Source organism: Macaca fascicularis, chromosome 8 (assembly GCF_037993035.2).
Source record: "Macaca fascicularis isolate 582-1 chromosome 8, T2T-MFA8v1.1".
NCBI lineage: Eukaryota > Metazoa > Chordata > Mammalia > Primates > Cercopithecidae > Macaca > Macaca fascicularis.
The window spans coordinates 138,681,629-138,698,467 of NC_088382.1; the positions used below are offsets into that span (position 1 = coordinate 138,681,629).

The 16,839-nt window shown below is 35.0% G+C and overlaps 1 long non-coding RNA gene across 1 annotated transcript in view; it reads right to left on the reverse strand.

Annotated features, from left to right (window-relative positions):
• The window catches only part of LOC135964568 (uncharacterized), a 282,514-nt gene that overhangs the window by 205,650 nt on the left and 60,025 nt on the right, over window positions 1-16,839 (reverse strand). Inside the window, exon 3 of the long non-coding RNA XR_010577055.1 lies at window positions 7,105-7,142. This is a non-coding gene — a long non-coding RNA (uncharacterized lncRNA). The remainder of the gene's footprint in view (window positions 1-7,104; window positions 7,143-16,839) is intronic.

Genomic DNA, 16,839 nt, shown 5'->3' on the forward strand with positions numbered 1-16,839 from the left:
TTAAGATCTCATTTAAACTTTACCTTCTGTTGCACATTTTAAAAATAGGATAGAGCTCATGGTAAATGTTCTTTTAAAAGAAACACACAAGAGAACACAGGAAATTTTTGGAGGTGATAGATATAGTTAGTGCTGTGACTGTTGTAATGATATCACAGATGTATGCCTATGTCCAAATTCATCAAAATATATTAATTAAGTATATGTTTTCTATGTCATTATACCTCAACGAAGCTTAAAATAATAAATACATTTTACCTCTTTTGGAAAGACTTTTCTAGTACAGCAAATACCAAATCACCTTCTTACTCTTTTCTCAGAACACTCTATCATTACACCTTTATTATCCTACTGGATAATATGATACCTAATATGTAATTAGATAATAGAACAGCATATTGCTGTTCTATTCTTGCCTCCCCCTACTTTTTTTTTGTTCTGTAAGAATTCACTCTAAAATGCCCTCTAGGTCAATATGTGTTCAAGAACAGTGGGCAGAAAGTCAAATGAGTTCTGCTGAAGAGTTACCACATGACCAGCTCTGATCTAGACATTACGGAGAAAGCTCAGGATGTTTAAGGGTGAAGCAGCCCCTACCCTTAAGGCATATGTAAGTGCCTTAGAAAAGCAGTGTCCCATTCTCCTTCTGGGTGTTGCCCTAAGCCCTATGTTCACTTCTGTCACAGCACATACTACCAGTTTACTGCACGTATATGATTCCTTGGATGACTCTCTGAGAGAAACTTATGAAGCAAAAGTTTCTCAAGGGCAGGACCTGAATAATTCCAAAACCCATTTAGTGTTATCTTGAGCTAATTAGTTAAGCTACCGTGCCTCAGTTTCCTCTTTGGCAAAATTGGAATCACAGTAGAAATATGTGCCAAGTTTTTGTCAGTATTAAATGGTAAATGGCATATTTCTTTGCACATAATAAACAGTGAGTAAATGTTGGCAATTATTAGCCATGTGACTAGCATTTTCTTCCTGAGGGGTTCCCTAAGTCTTCTTTGTGGTCAGTCATCTGATTTCTGAATACTGATGTGTTGCTGGAACTCCAATACTCAGGCAGTGCTGCTAGATCCATCTTCAGGCATCTGTAAGATCCAGTAAGATCCCAAAACTACCCCTTCCCTTCCCCTTCAGTCCCATGCAGCCTCTAGAGTATGATTAAGTCTTGCTGAGTTAAGACAAAAGTGCTCCGTACACAGCGCTGTGTAAACATAAGATATTGCTATTATTTCCCTCCTTGATTGGGCTTTAAATTCCTTGTTAGCAGAGAACATTGTGCCACATACACTCAACCTATTCCTTTTGACTTCAGGAACACAAACGATGGACCATAAAGTGCACCTGAGAAGAAGCGAGCATAAAGTCTTCTGCGCTAAACTGTGAACTTTTCTAGAATAGCATAGATCATGCTAAGAAAACAAGAACTAACTCGTGTTGAAGGCTTAAGGGTTGCCCTTTGGTTTACTGAGGAAGTCCTGCTCTATATCTGTCCAAAGACTTGAAACTGCTTCTAAATTAACTGTCTTCTTCAGATCACACATAATATGCTCTCTGTATAACTCTAAGATTTAAACTTTTTTCTCACTGTGGTTCAAAAAATTATTTAACATTTATACAAGGCATATCACTTAACCTTGCCATGAAAAAGTTGCCATATCTAAAACAAACGGGTGTAAAATACATCCTCTAAGGTCAGGATGCAAAATTCCTTATCAATAGTAGCCAGAGCCTCAACTACAAGGTAAGGAAAGAAAAAAGACCCAAAGAGCTTCAAATGAATGTCCTATATCTCTGAAAGTGCATAGAGATAAGAGTATTTCTCACACAGGACTTATTTCATTGCTTACTGTTAGTCTTATTTTTGCACTACCATAATCTGCTTGCATTTTGTGAATTCTATAAGGACAGTAAGCCTGCCTCATTTACATTTTAACCCCTTGAAGAGACTTAATAGCACAGTATATTCTGCTTTAGGGACTATCAATAAATATGCACTTAAAGAAAGACCATGACCAAATGCAAACATTCTTGAGACAGTAACCATCAAGATTCAGCAGAAATTAACTTTGGCTTTGGATCCTTATCATAGGCACAACTATCATCAAACTATCATCAGTCATATACGTTAGAATTAAATGAGCAACTTTAGGTGGAAATGCATATATAGTATGTGGTTCATAAATAAGCTTTTATCAGTGCTAGTGTCTTTATTCTTTTCTTTCTTTCTGTACTCCCTTTTTCCTGCCGTCTCTTCTCACACTTTTTGCCCTTCCTCTTTTTTTTCTTTATCCCTCTGAAAAACATTGGCCAAAGACCCCGTGAAAGGTATATAAGCCTTTTAGTGGCAGGGACGGAGAGAAATCAGGAGACCAGTTGCAAAGGCACTATTGAGGGTTTATTCAGGGTAGGTATAAAATAAGTTAGAAAGAGGCCCCTGACAAAAATACCAAGGTATGGAAATTGACAGATTCTTCCCATTTAATTTTTTCATATCTAGCATCATATTTTCCTCTGCTTGTAAAAAGTAGCTCAGTTTTCCAATGCTTCCCATGACTGCAGGGCAGTAGAGGACAACGGTTAAGGTGACCCTGCAGATCAGGTCAAAGGGGTTGCCTTATTACTTGAGACACATACCCTCCCACTTTTATTTCCCCCACTAAAGGATTTAAAGTACTTTCCTTTTATAACTAATACTTCCAAATTTCTCCATTCTACTCATTGATTCACTGCTGCAACCTTCCTGTGAGTGTTTGATCATCTATTAACAAATTATGTATTTTTGTGTAAAACACCTTCTTGAGAAACACCTCAAGGGGCAAAGTAGAATTTTGAGCCCTTTTTTATCTCCAAATAGAATTTAAGCAATATTCTTAGCCCACTCACTGCCTTGTCACGACAAAGAGCCACGGCACCAAAGAGGTATCTCATAATCATCCGCACAAATTGAAAGTAAAACTGCTTCAGACTTTGAGCGTGAGGTAGGAATTATTCATGTACATTTCATGTACTTTCTGAGGAAATGCCAAAGAAGAAGGAGGACCAGGGAAATCAGAGACTGAGAAGGATAAATTATTACAGAATGAGTAATTCTGAGAATTAAAGGAGGAACTAAGATGCTAAGAGAGTTTATGGACAACCTTCAATTGTTCATCAGGTATTTGGTAAATTCAGGCCATTGAGAGAAAACTAAGAACAAGAGCTTGCACTGCAGACTGTCTTCCGAACTGTTATACCAATTCATATTTGTATGAAATTAGTAATTACTTATCATCTGCATGACTTTTTAACCTTATACATAAAATAAGAATAATAATAGAGCCAATCTTGTGGGGTTATTGGGAAGCTTAAATGCATTTGTGCATGCAAACATATGTACAAAATTGCTTGCCATGCAATACTATGTGTCAGATGTAATATTAGTGTTATTAACATTTTCCAGAATTGTTGTAAGACAAAGAGAACATATTTTATGAAAAAAAGGAGGATAGAGGATTTTAAACTTTAGTTGATATGATCCCATTCTTTTTTCTTCTCCTCACTCTATCCTTTATTCATGGCTCACACTTTACTGCTGGATTTAAAAAACAAAGGAGGAGTCAGATGAATGCATTGGCATTTTCCAACATTGCTAATCGCCATGGACATTCACTTCCTTCACCCCAACACATACTTGCACAGAACCCAATATGTATATTGATAATTTCCTCTATGCCAAGTATTTTTATTTGTATTAGCTACCTTATTTAGTCTTTACAGCAATCCAGTAAAGGAGGCATTGTCTTCACCACTTAAGAGATAATGACCCTGTGTCAGAGAGGTGAAAGATCCTGCCCAAATTTAACCAGCTATATACAGCAGAATTGAAATTTCACCCCAGGTCTCTTGTGTGAACTTCAGAGCCTTTGCTCCCTCTGGCATATGATGCCCTAGGATGACTCTTATGGTTCTGGCTCTCTAGGTGCTTCTATGTATAAACTGCAGGCGTCAATGCTCTAGAAATAGGCCATCTATCAGCTGGTGCCATCTGTAAGGCTGTGTCTCAGTGAGCAATGCTCAGTTCCAGTTGAGAAATTCCAATTCTGCAAACTCATTAGCTCTTCTTTTCCAGTACTTGCCACACCCCAGAACTGCTTCCATAGAGCTCCACCTAGTGCCCCAGGGTGGGGCGAGGCAGCAGGGGTGGGGACTACCAACAAAGGTGAGACTTCTACTAGGTTCTTTCTCAGCAACCCTCCTGGTGGTACTCAGTGTCAGAAATATTGGAGGACAGGGCAGCCTGAGAGAGGAAGGCTGTGACTCTGCTACCCCTGATAACTCCAAATTTTCTCAGCCCTGGAAGAAAACAATCTCTTTTAGATTCACAAATTATACATCTTGTTACCCAAATCAGCTTTCTTTCTCACCCTCCCACCTTCTTTTTTTTTTCATTTATCTGCCTTTTCTCATGTTGTCTCCTCCTGGAAAACCCTGCGTATCTTTAAGTCTGACTAGTACTACTCATCACTCCAGAGTCCCTGAACCTGAAGATTGTGCTAGGTGGTGCTACTCTGTGCTCACGGGCACTCACTGCTTCCTCTGTGATTACATATCATTTAATATCGGAATTATCTGTTTAGATGTGTGCCTTACCTATCAGATTATAATTTCATGAGGGCCAACATTTCGTCCCACTTATTTTTTCCAACTTTTTATTTTGAAAAATTGCAAATTGATCACACAGTTTAATGCAAATACCATTTATTTTTGTACCACCAGCTTTTGCCAGTGTCTAGAATATATGAGGTTCTCATCAAGTGAAGTGAATGAGGATTATAGGCTTTTAGGTATGGAAGGTGGCTTAGAAGGAGAATGTAATCCCTCTCATCACACAGATACAGAAATTGAGACCCAGGGAATTCACAGTCTTCACCATTTACATGGCATATATTGGTTGGGGAGAAATAGGAGGACTAACAGATGAAAAACTCCTTGCTGCCCCATTTTCTGTACCATCGCTTTTATTGTAAGGCAAACAGAGAATGTGCAGGGCCATGTCACAGGCATATTATTATACGGACTTGCAGTCGGGGGGGGCACTTTTCTTCTGACCTCTGCCACTAAGTAGCTAGCTATTTGACTTGGGGCAAAGCCCCTTATCTGCTCTGAGCATCTGACCTCCAATAAGTATTCCATTATATGTCTTAGCTGCTTCATAGCTTCTTGTGGAAATTCAGATTACAAAATCTCATTAGAAAATATTTGTAAAAAGTGTATGAAAACATGAATATAGACGCAAAAACTCATTGACAAAATATTAGTAAATGGAATCTAACAATGCATTAAAAATTACCCAGTATGACCAAATAGGATCTATTCCAACTATGCAAGTTAGTTCAACATTTGAAAATAAAATAGTGAAAATAATGGCATCAAGAGGCTGTGAAAAATTATGTCATCATAATAGATGGAGAAAAAAATTTATTCAGTGACATTCAAACAGCCACTTAGGATAAAAATGCTCAGAAAACTAGAAATAAAGGAGGACTTCAACTTGACAAAGAACATCTACAAAAAAGCCTACAGCTAATATCATATTTAATGGTGATAAACTAGAAACATTCCCTTAAAATCAAGAACAAGACTAGGATGTCCCCTCTTAGCACTCCCATTCAATACTGTACTGCAAGTCCCAGCTAATGCAATAAGAAGAAAATAAACAAATAAACAATAAAACAACAATACATACAATATAGCAATAACAATGTAATAATAATAACATTAAAATAACAAAAATAACTGACTGAGAAAGAAATAAAACTATCTTTATTTGCAGATGACATAATTGTTTATGTAGAAAAATCCCAAAGAATCAACTATAACAACACAAAAAAGAAATTCTAGAAACTAGTAAGCTATTATAGCAAGATTATAGGATACAGGGTTAATATACAAAAGTCAGTTGCTTTCCTATAAACCAACTAAGAAAAAAAGGAATTTGAAATAAAAAAATACATTACCATTTACATTAGCACCCAATAAAATGAAATACTTAGGTATAAATTTAACAAAATATGTACAAGATATATATGAGGGAAACTACAAAATTCTGACGAAAGATAACAAAGAACTAACTAAACAAAAATTTATGTTTGTGGAAAGATTCAATGTTGTTAAGATGTCAGTTTTTCCCAAATTGATGTGTAGATTCAATGCAATCCCAAGCAAAATCCCAGCAGGTTATTTTGTGGAGATCGGTAAACTGATTGCAGAGTTTATATGGAGAGGTAAATGATCCAGAAGCCCACACAATCGTGAAGAAGAACAAAGCCAGAGGACTGACACGACCTAACTTCAAGATTTCCCATAAAAATACAGTGATTAAGCCACTGTGATATTGGTAAAATAAAAGACAAATTGATCTATGGAACAGAATGGAAACCCTGAAATAGACCCACATGGGTACAGTCAACTGATCTTTGACAAAAGAGGAAAGGCAGTTCAATGGAGAAAGAATATCCTTTTCAACAGATGGTACTAAAACAACTGGGCATCCATATGCCAAAAAAATAAATTTAGATGCAGACATTTTATATTTCATAAAAATTAATTCAAGTGGATCATAGATCTTTCTAAATGTAAAATATAAATTATAAAATTTCTAGAAGATAATATAGAAAGGAATTTAAGACAATCTTGGGTTTGGTGATGACTGTTTAGATACAACACCCAAAATCATGACCCATGAATGAAAAAAAATTATTAAGTTGGACTTCATTAAAATTAAAAGCGTCTTCTCTGTGACATACACTTTTAAGAGAACAAAAAGCCACAGACTGAGATGAAATATTTGCAAATCACATATCTAATAAAGGAATTGTATCAGAAATATACAAAGAACTCCTAAAATTCAACAATAGTGAAACAAACAACCCAATTAAAAATTTGACAATAGACTTCAAGAGATACCACACCAAAGATATACAGAAGGTGAGTAAGCATATGTAAAGATCTTCAATATAACATGTAATTAGAGAACTGCAAATTAAAACAGCAGTGAGATGCCATTGCATCACTATCAGAACAGCGAAAATCAAAGATATTGACAATACCAAATACCTGTGAGAATATGGAGCAACAGGAACTCTCATTCATTGCTGGTGGGGAAACAAATTTTGGGAAACAGATTAGCTGTTTCTTACAAAGCTAAACATAAGCTTATCATATGCTGTCATTGCTTTCCTAGATATTTACCTAAATGACTTAAAAACCTAGTGCACACAAAAACCTGTACATGAATGCTTATAGCAGCTTTATTAATAGTTATCAAAAATTGAAAGCAACTAAAATGTCCTTCAAAAGGTGAGCAGGTAAACAAACTGTGGTACATCCATACAATGGAATATTATTCAGTGATTCAAAAGGAATGAAGTAACTCTTATACATATTGTCAAATCAAAGAAGTTAGTCTGGAAAACCTACATACTATGTGATTCCGAGTGCATAACATTCTGAAAAAGAAAACAGGAAAGGAATGTGATTTTTCCATTGCAGGCTGACTTACTCATGCTCATCCATTCTTAATATTTTGCTTACATAAGTAAAGCAATATAATATCATGATTTGCTAATCATTCACCTAAGCCTTAATGTTAATATTTGTTAAGTAGTTTTACATTCAAGAGCATGAGGAACATTATGTATATCTTTAAAATAATGCTTTCATTGGTTTTAGTAATAAGTTTATGCAGAAAACAAATGAGAAAGTATTCCTACCTGTTTTCTATTTTCTGAAAGAATTTGTGTAAGATTCATACTGCTTTTTCTAATGTATTATATTTAATGTATAATTGACCATTAAAACCATCTGGGTCCACAGTTGTGTGTGTGAGTGTGTACGTCTCTATGTGTGTGTAATTCTTTTACGGACGTAAGGTTACTCGGGTTTTCTGTTTCATTATTTGTCAGTTTTGATTAGTTGTATTTGCCAAGGTATTAGTCCATTTCCTCTTAATTGTCACATTTGTTGGTACAGTTATTAAATAATAATCTTATTCTGTTAATATCTAGAGGATCTATAGTTATAGCCCCTCTTTCATTCCAATATTTTTTATCTTTATCAGTTAGCTAACTTTTTATCATTTTTAGTGATTTCTTTAAAGATTCAAATCTTACTTTTTCCTCTATTATTTTGTTTTTTATTTGATTTATGCTCATATTTACTTATTTATTTTTACTTACTTGGAGTTTATTTTGCTTTTATTTTCCCCTACAAGCTCCGCCTCCCAGGTTCACGCCATTCTCCTGCCTCAGCCTCTCCAGTAGCCGGGACTACAGGCGCCCGCCACCACGCCCGGCTAATTTTTTGTATTTTTAGTAGAGAAGGAGTTTCACCGTGTTAGCCAGGATGGTCTCGATTTCCTGACCCCATGATCCGCCCACCTCGGCATCCCAAAGTCCTGGAATTACAGGCGTGAGCCACCGCGCCTGGCCTATTTTCCCTTAATTTCTAAGGGTGGGACCTTTGCTCATTGTTTTATTTTTAAATTTTAGTTCGTTTTTTATTTTTACAGATGGGGCCTCACTAAGTTGCACAGGCTTGTCTTAAACTCCTGGGCTCAAGCAATCCTACCATCTAGGTCTCCCAAAGTGCTGGGGTTAAGGTGTGAGTCACCACACTTAGCATCTATATTTTAGACTTTACCCTTCTAATATATGGACTTATATTTGTCAACTTCTTACTATTCTTTATTGTCATCCTTCATACTTTAGTATATTTTCTTTATAATTTATATATTTTCATTGTGCTTTTTTCTTTGGTAGATTATTTGGAATTGTTTTGTTTAATTTTCAGATATTTGGGGTATCCTAAGTATCTTATTGTTAGTGACTTCAAATTGCATTACATTGTACTCAAATAATATGACTGCATTTTTTTTACATTTACTGAGACTTGTGATCAAGTATGTGTTCTTTCTTGATGAACACACATTGTGCATCTAGGTGAGGCATTGTGTTCTACAGGTCCTAATTAGGTTGTACTTGATAGTGCTATTCAGATCATTTATGCATTTACTAATTTTTCTTTTCTAGTTGTGTTATCCATTGCTGAGAGTAAAGTATTAACATTTTCTTTTTTGTTTATGGAATTGTTTATTTATCCCAGGAATTCTATCAATATTTGCTTCAGGTATTTTGAGACTGTTATTTCGGGTATAGTTGTGATTATGCTGACTCATAGGTTGCCCCTTTTGTCATTTTGAAATGATTTTCTTTATCTCTGTTATAATTCCTACATTATAACTCTTTTCCTAGTTTATGTATTGTTAATATAGTTACCCCAGCCTCCTCATGCTTACTTTGTAATAATTATAAATTGTCCTGAATCAAATTACTCTAAGATTTAGTGACTTAAAGCAACATTTATCATCTTGCAGTTCTGTGGGTCAGGGAGCAGGAAGCAGATTAGTTGAGTGATTCTGCTTCAGGATCTCTCATGAGGTTGCAACAAAGCTGTTGGTCAATAATGCAGCCATTTCGACCTCCTGACCTGGTGATCTGCCCACCTTGGCCTCCCAAAGTGCTGGGATTACAGGCGTGAGCCACCACACCCAGCCTTGAATACTTTTTTAGGATTTAATTGTAATGTATTTATTGGATTTTTAACTTTACCTTGTTACATAACTTTTAGTGATTGCTCTAAAGATTAGCATATGTATTCTTAACATTTCACATTCTACCTAATGTTAGTATAGTTCTACTTGATATAAAATGTAGAAATCCTGCAACTTCCTTTTTGTTCTATGTGCTATAGTTGTCATTAACATATATACATATATTATAATACCAACAACAAAATGTTATAAGTTTGCTTTACATAGTCATAAGTAAATTAAATCATTTAATGGGAAAATGAAATCATCTTTAATTTTAACGCAGATATTTACTGCTTCCAATGCCCTTCATTCATTTTTGAACAACTAAGTTTTTATGTCATATTATTTCTTTTCAGCCTAAAAAGCTTCCTTTTGTGTTCTTGGTAGTGCATCTTTGCTGCTTACAAACTCCTTTTATTTTCCTTTATCTGAAAATACCTTTATTCTGCTATCTCTTAGTGTTTATGGTTTCTGATGAGGCCTCTGTATTAAAAATAAAATGTTTTGTTTTTCTCTGGCTGTTTGTAAGATTTTCTCTTTATATGTGGTTTTCAACATTTTGACTTTAAAAAAATTTAAAAAACCAAAAACAACAACAAAGCTGATTTAAATCATAAACTAAAACCAGATGTAAGCTACTAGGGTACATCTATGAAGCTGGCGTTCACAGTGATCTAGCTCAACTGACTGCATTGGGAACATCTACCTCCCAATCTACTGGGCAAAACACATGGTAAGAACTGTGATTACCAATGTGTTTGTGGTTTGTCTTTTCTAAGCGAAGTTACCCTTAATATGAAACACATAAAAGAGGAGTATCATCGAAGAAGGCTTAGACCTTAGATTCTATTCCAGATCTGATATCCATTAAAATGAGCAAGCCATCCTCCCCCTTTTGGCTGCCAGTTTCTACATGTAAATCTGGGAACTTCTAATAGATAACTAGTAAGCACTCTTTTCTCTATATATTTCTAGGACTCTTTAAATCTACAAAGGAATTCATGGTGGAAAATCACTGCATGTATTTTGCTGACATCTCTAACAAATCCACATTGCTGCATTGTGCTAAGGAACACAGATGAAGGAAAGGGGAGATTTTCATTTTCAACCAAATAGAAAATTAAGTCATCTCTACATGAGTTCCTTGACTATGTTACTCTTCAAATTAAAGGTTATGTCATATCCAGCCTCCCCAGATGAATTTGTGGTTTTATATTTTTTCTTAGTAGTGTACAGTCTGTCCCTACATCTTATTTTTTTAGATAGTTAAAGATGTGCTCCCTGTATAAACACACTCTTGTAGCCTTAGTAACAGGAAACACAGTGACCCAGGCAGTGATGAGCTTAGGCCAGAGATCTTCTTAATCTGAGTGAATCTATACTTTTGCTTTTTTGATGTGCTTTAATTTTTTTAACTATAGTCACTCAAGTTGTGCAATCCTTTGTCCAACATCTCAATAACAACCATTGTCCCACACCTCCCTAGCCCCTGTTATCCACCATGAAATATTTTTTTCTATGAGATTTAAGAGTATGATTAATTTCTGTAGGAGCTTTTGGTTCATCTTAGATTAAAAAAATATAGATTGATAGACCTACAGATTGTACTGACAAGTTTAAACATTTTAAATCAGAAGAATTTAAAATTTTAAAGTTGCCTCAGAGATCAATTTGCCTAATTTACTAAAGTAATTGAAGTCCACAATATCCAAATGAGTACACCAATGGAAAAGAATGGAAAGTAAAGCACAGTCATCTCCTAGTATGTGTGAGGGGTTGGCTCCAGGACCCTCATGGATACCAAAATCCAAGGATGTTCAAGTCCCTGATATGAAATGGCATAGTATTTGCAAATAAACTACACACATCCTTCTTTATACTTCAAATAATTGCTAGATTACTGATAATGCCTAATATATTGTAAGTGCTATTTAAATGTTTGCTATGCTGTATTATCTTTCTTTGTATTGTGTTTATTGCTATTTTTGGTCCACTATTGGTTGAATCTGTAGATGTGGAATCTATGGAAAAGGATGGCTTGCTGTAGTAGTTATTGAGGACTTGCTATGTGCCAGGCCCTTTATATGCACTATCACTTTTAATCCAGACAACTGGAGATAGCCATATTTATTGGTACTTTAGAGATGAATTGAAATTAAGGTTTCAAGATGTTAAATTCACTTACTCAAGGTCACATAGTAGAGTTTATAAGCTGTTGTGAGTAATTTGCTTATAAACTATGCAGGCAGGATTCAACCCCAAATCTCTGTGCCTCCAAAGTACTTCTTTTTCTAATTGGTCATGTTTTCTCCTGCTAAACAACACTATGGTTATTGCTACACTAGGCTAGGACGTGAGTTTCATGATTCCCAGACAAGGGCTTTTTCTACATGTCATGTTGCGCCTTGTTTGACTCTCCTTTCCTAAGTTTAGAGTGAATTTTGCCAAAGTCCAAAGATGAGAAAAAAATTAGTGATCAATCCCTAATAATAATGGTTAATATTTATGGAGTGACTATTATGTGCCCAGAATAATGTTAGATGATATAGATTAGTGTATTTCTCAAAGGAAGATTTTTGTTTGATAGCATAAATATTCTTTTATGTAGGTAGAAAAACTGAGGCTTAGAGAAGTGAAGTCACTTGTCAAAAGACACATAGTTTTTAGTGTCAGAACTTAAATCCAGCAGTCTGCCAAATTTAAGGACTTTTTTGTTGATATACATATATGTGGTATCATTAACTTTAAGAAAATACAGGCCAGACACGGAGGCTCATGCCTGTAATCTCAGCAATTTGGGAGGCCGAGGTAGGTGGATCACGAAGTCAGGAGTTCAAGACCAGCCCGGCCAACATGGTGAAACCCTGTCTGTACTAAAAATACAAAAATTAGCCAGGTGTGGTGGCGCGCATCTATAATCCCAGCTACTCTGGAGGCTGAGGCAGGAGAATCTCTTGAACCTAGGAGGTGGAGGTTGCAGTGAGCCAAAATCGTGCCACTGCACGTCAGCCTGGGCAACGGAGCAAGACTCCATCTCAGAAAAAAAAAAAAAAAAGACAACACACAAAACTTAAGTGTATAGTTAGATAACTTATTCAGAAATGTATACATCCATGTAATACCCTACCAGTGAAGATAGAGAGCACTTCTGTTATCCCAGAAAGTTTCCTCATTCCCATTTGCAGTCAATCCCCAATCTTAGCCTAACAAAACTACTAACATGATAGATTTCAGCAGAATTGTGCCTGTTCTAGAATTTTATATAAATGTTATTATATAATATATATACTCTTATGTCTATTTAACAAAATGTGTTTAACATCATGTCTGTGAAAGATGCCATTGTATGAGTATACTACAATATGTTTATACATTCTCCTATTGCTAGAAATTTTTGGCTGAAAAGTAAATCTGCTATGCATATTCTTGTAAGAATTGTTTAGACATATAATTTCATATTTTTCTGGAAACATATCTAGAAGTGGAATTTATTAGTCAGGTGGCAGGAATATGTTTAATTTTATAAGAAGCAAGTTTCTGAAGCATTTTTTAAAAATCACTTTACATTTCCATCAGCAATGTAAGAATTTTATTTGCTCCACAAACTTGCCAAAATTTTTAATTTTAGTCATTTTAGCAGGTGTGAAGTGGTATCTCAATGTGGTCTTAATTTCCATTTCCTAGAGACTAATGATGTTGAGCACCTTCTCTTGTGGCTCTTGGTTTCTTGCATATCTTCTTCTGTGAAGTGCCTCTTCAAGTATTTTGCCCATTTTTTTCTTGGATTATTTGTATTTTTATTCTTGATGTAAAGGAGTTCTTTAAATATTTTGGATATAAGTTCTTTGTGATAAATATGTACTATGCATATTTCCTCCAATTCTGTAACTTGCCACTTCTCTTAAAGGAGTCCTTAGATCAACAGAAGTCTTTAATTTTGATGAAATCCATTTTTTCCACATTTATGGTTAGTTCATTTTGTGTTTGTCTCAGGGATCATTGCCTATGCCAAGTTTGCTATGACATTCTGTTTCTTTGCAGCATTATGTATACAAAATAAAGACTGTAGGCTGGGTATGGTGGCTCATGTATATAATCTCAGCATTTTGGGAGGCTGAAGTGGGAGAATTGCTTGAGCCTGGGGGTTCGAGACCAGCCTGGGAAACATATGGAGAAACCTATGTTGGGTAAATTTTTTAAAAAAATTAAAAGTTGGCCAGGCGCGGTGGCTCACGCCTGTAATCCCAGCACTTTGGGAGGCTGAGGCGGGCGGATCACGAGGTCAGGAGATCGAGACCATCCTGGCTAACACAGTGAAACCCCGTCTCTGCTAAAAATACAAAAAAAATTAGCCAGGCGTGGTGGCGGGCGCCTGTAGTCCCAGCTACTCGGGAGGCTGAGACAGGAGAATGGCTTGAACCCGGGAGGCGGAGCTTGCAGTGAGCTGACATCAAGCCACTGCACTCCAGCCTGGGCAATGAGCAAGACTCCATCTCAAAAAATAAATAAATAAATAAATAAATAAATAAATAATTAAAAGTTACCAAGGCATGGTGTTGCATGCTTTTAGTCCCAGCTACTTGGGAAGCTGAGACAGGAAGATCACTTGAGTGCCAAATGTCAAGGCTGTAGTGAGCCATGATCATGCCACTGCTCTCCAGCCTGGGTGACAGAGCAAGAAAAATTACATGAAATAAATAAAATATTGTTTTGGCTTTCCTCTTAGGAAAATAATCCGTCTTGAAATAATTATTTTGGGTCGTGAATAGAATTATTCTAGACCACTATTTTAAGAGGACATTCATTTTCCCATTAAATTGTACTTACAGTTTTGCCATAAATTAATTAATTGCATCAATGTCTGTCTACTTTATGACTTTCTGTTATTTTCCATTGATCTATTTGTTTAGCCTGACACCAGGATCACACTGTCTTAATCTTAACTATAGTCTTAACTACTGTAGCTTTAAAATGTCTTTAAATTAAATAATACAAATCTGCCAATTTTTTTTTCTTTTCAAGATTGTTTTAGCTATTCCAGGGCCTTTGAATATCCATATCAATGTAATAAAATGCTTATCAGTTTTTACCACAATGTCCTGCTGAATATTTAATTGGGATGGCTGAATATGTAAATCTATTTGAGAAGCATTAACATCTTAATAATATTGACCTTCCATCTCATGAAATTGGTATAACTTTCATTTTATTTACTACTTTAACTTGTCTCAACAATGATTTTAAAATTTTAGTGTTGCAGTCTTGTACAACTTGTGTTAAAAGTTTTCAAAAGGATTTTATGCTTTTGATGCTAAAGTAAATATTAATTTTAAAATGTTTAATTTTCAATTGTTAATTGCTAGAGTATAGAAATACAGGTGATTTTTATATATTGACCTTTTGTCTTGAAGCATTGTTGAAGTCACTGCTCTCATGCTTATTTATTTATTTTTAATACACTGTAATGACTTTTAATGTACATAATCATGATGTATGCAAAAAAAAAGACAGTTTTCTACTTCTGTCTTATAATTGATGTCTTCAATTCAACAAAGCTTCTTTAAATCTAGCACTTAAAAGGATTTAAATTTACAAATTAAAATGCATATATTTATGGGGTACAACAAGATGTTTTAATGTATGTGTACCTTGCAAAATGGCTTAATCAAGTTAATCAGCATATCTATTACTTCACATACTTATATTTTTTGTGGCAAGAACACTTAATATCTACTTGGCAGTTTTTAAATATATAATATATTGTTATTAACTACATTCGCCATTTGTACAATAGATCTCCTGATCTCTTCTAGCACCATTTGACAGATTAGTCAAAAGGTATTATTTTTATTGTATCCATTTCTTCATGTATATCACAGGATCAAAAGCACTTCATGTCCTTCTACATGTCTATTTTTTAAATAATTTTTATTTGAAGTGTAATATCCACACACACAAAAACTCTATGTTGTAAGTGTACAGCTCAACAAATACTTAAAAATGAAGACATCTGTATATTACTAAAATTTTTACCAGTACCCAAAAATGCCCATTTATGTACTGACCTATCATTATCATCTTCTCACTATCTTTATGTCTTCGTTAGTTTTGACTGTTTTTATATTGTAAGTTTTCCCTCTGAATTAAATCATTTTCGTATGCACATTTTATGCCTTTTGATGTTTAATCAAATATAATAAAATTCATTCATTTTGTTGCACATAGCAGTAAGTTGTATATTGTAAAATATTTCATTCCGTAATTTATTTACTTCACTGCTTATGTACAGTTGGCCCTTAAACAACATCAATTTGAAGCATGTGGGTCACTTATTCACAGATTCTTTCAATAAACACATTGGAAAAAATTGGGGGATTTGCAAGAATTTTAAGAAATTTTCAGACAAACCGCATAGCCTAGAAATATTTAAAAAAAAATTAAAGTAATGCTATGAAAACAGAAATGATTTTATTTATTTATTTATTTATTTATTTATTTATTTATCTTGACAGTCTAACTCTGTTGCCTAGGCCGGAGTGCAATGGCATGATCTCAGCTCACTGCAACCTCCACTCCTTGGTTCAAGTGATTCTCCTGTCTCAGCCTCCCAAGTACCTGGGATTACAGGTGCATCTCAGCCTCCCAAGTACCTGGGATTACAGGTGCATGCCACCACACCCAGCTAATTGGTTTTTTCATATTTTTAGTAGAGACGGGTTTTCACCATGTTGACCAGACTGATCTTGAACTCCTGGCCTCAAGTGATCCTCCCGCCTTGCCCTCCCAGAGTTCTGGAATTACATGCATGAGCCACTGCACCTGGCCCATGAAATATATTTAAATACAGATCTATCTTATCATTTTTGCTACCATAAAATATACATGAATCTATTATAAAAGTTAAAATTTATCAAAGCTTACACAAACACTTACAGACCATACATGGTACCGTTTGCAATAGAGAGAAATGTAAATAAGTTTAAGTGTGCAGTATTAAATCATAACTGCATAAAATTTATTGTAGTAGGTACTGTACTTCTGTAATAATTTTGTAGCCACCTTCTCTTGCTATAGTTGTGAGTTCAAGGGTTCCAAGTATAAATGCTTTGTGACACTTGTCATCTCTGAATGAGCAGTTAATCTCTCAAATAAATTGTGTATCACAGTAAAATGTGATCTCTCAAAGTTCTTCTGTATTG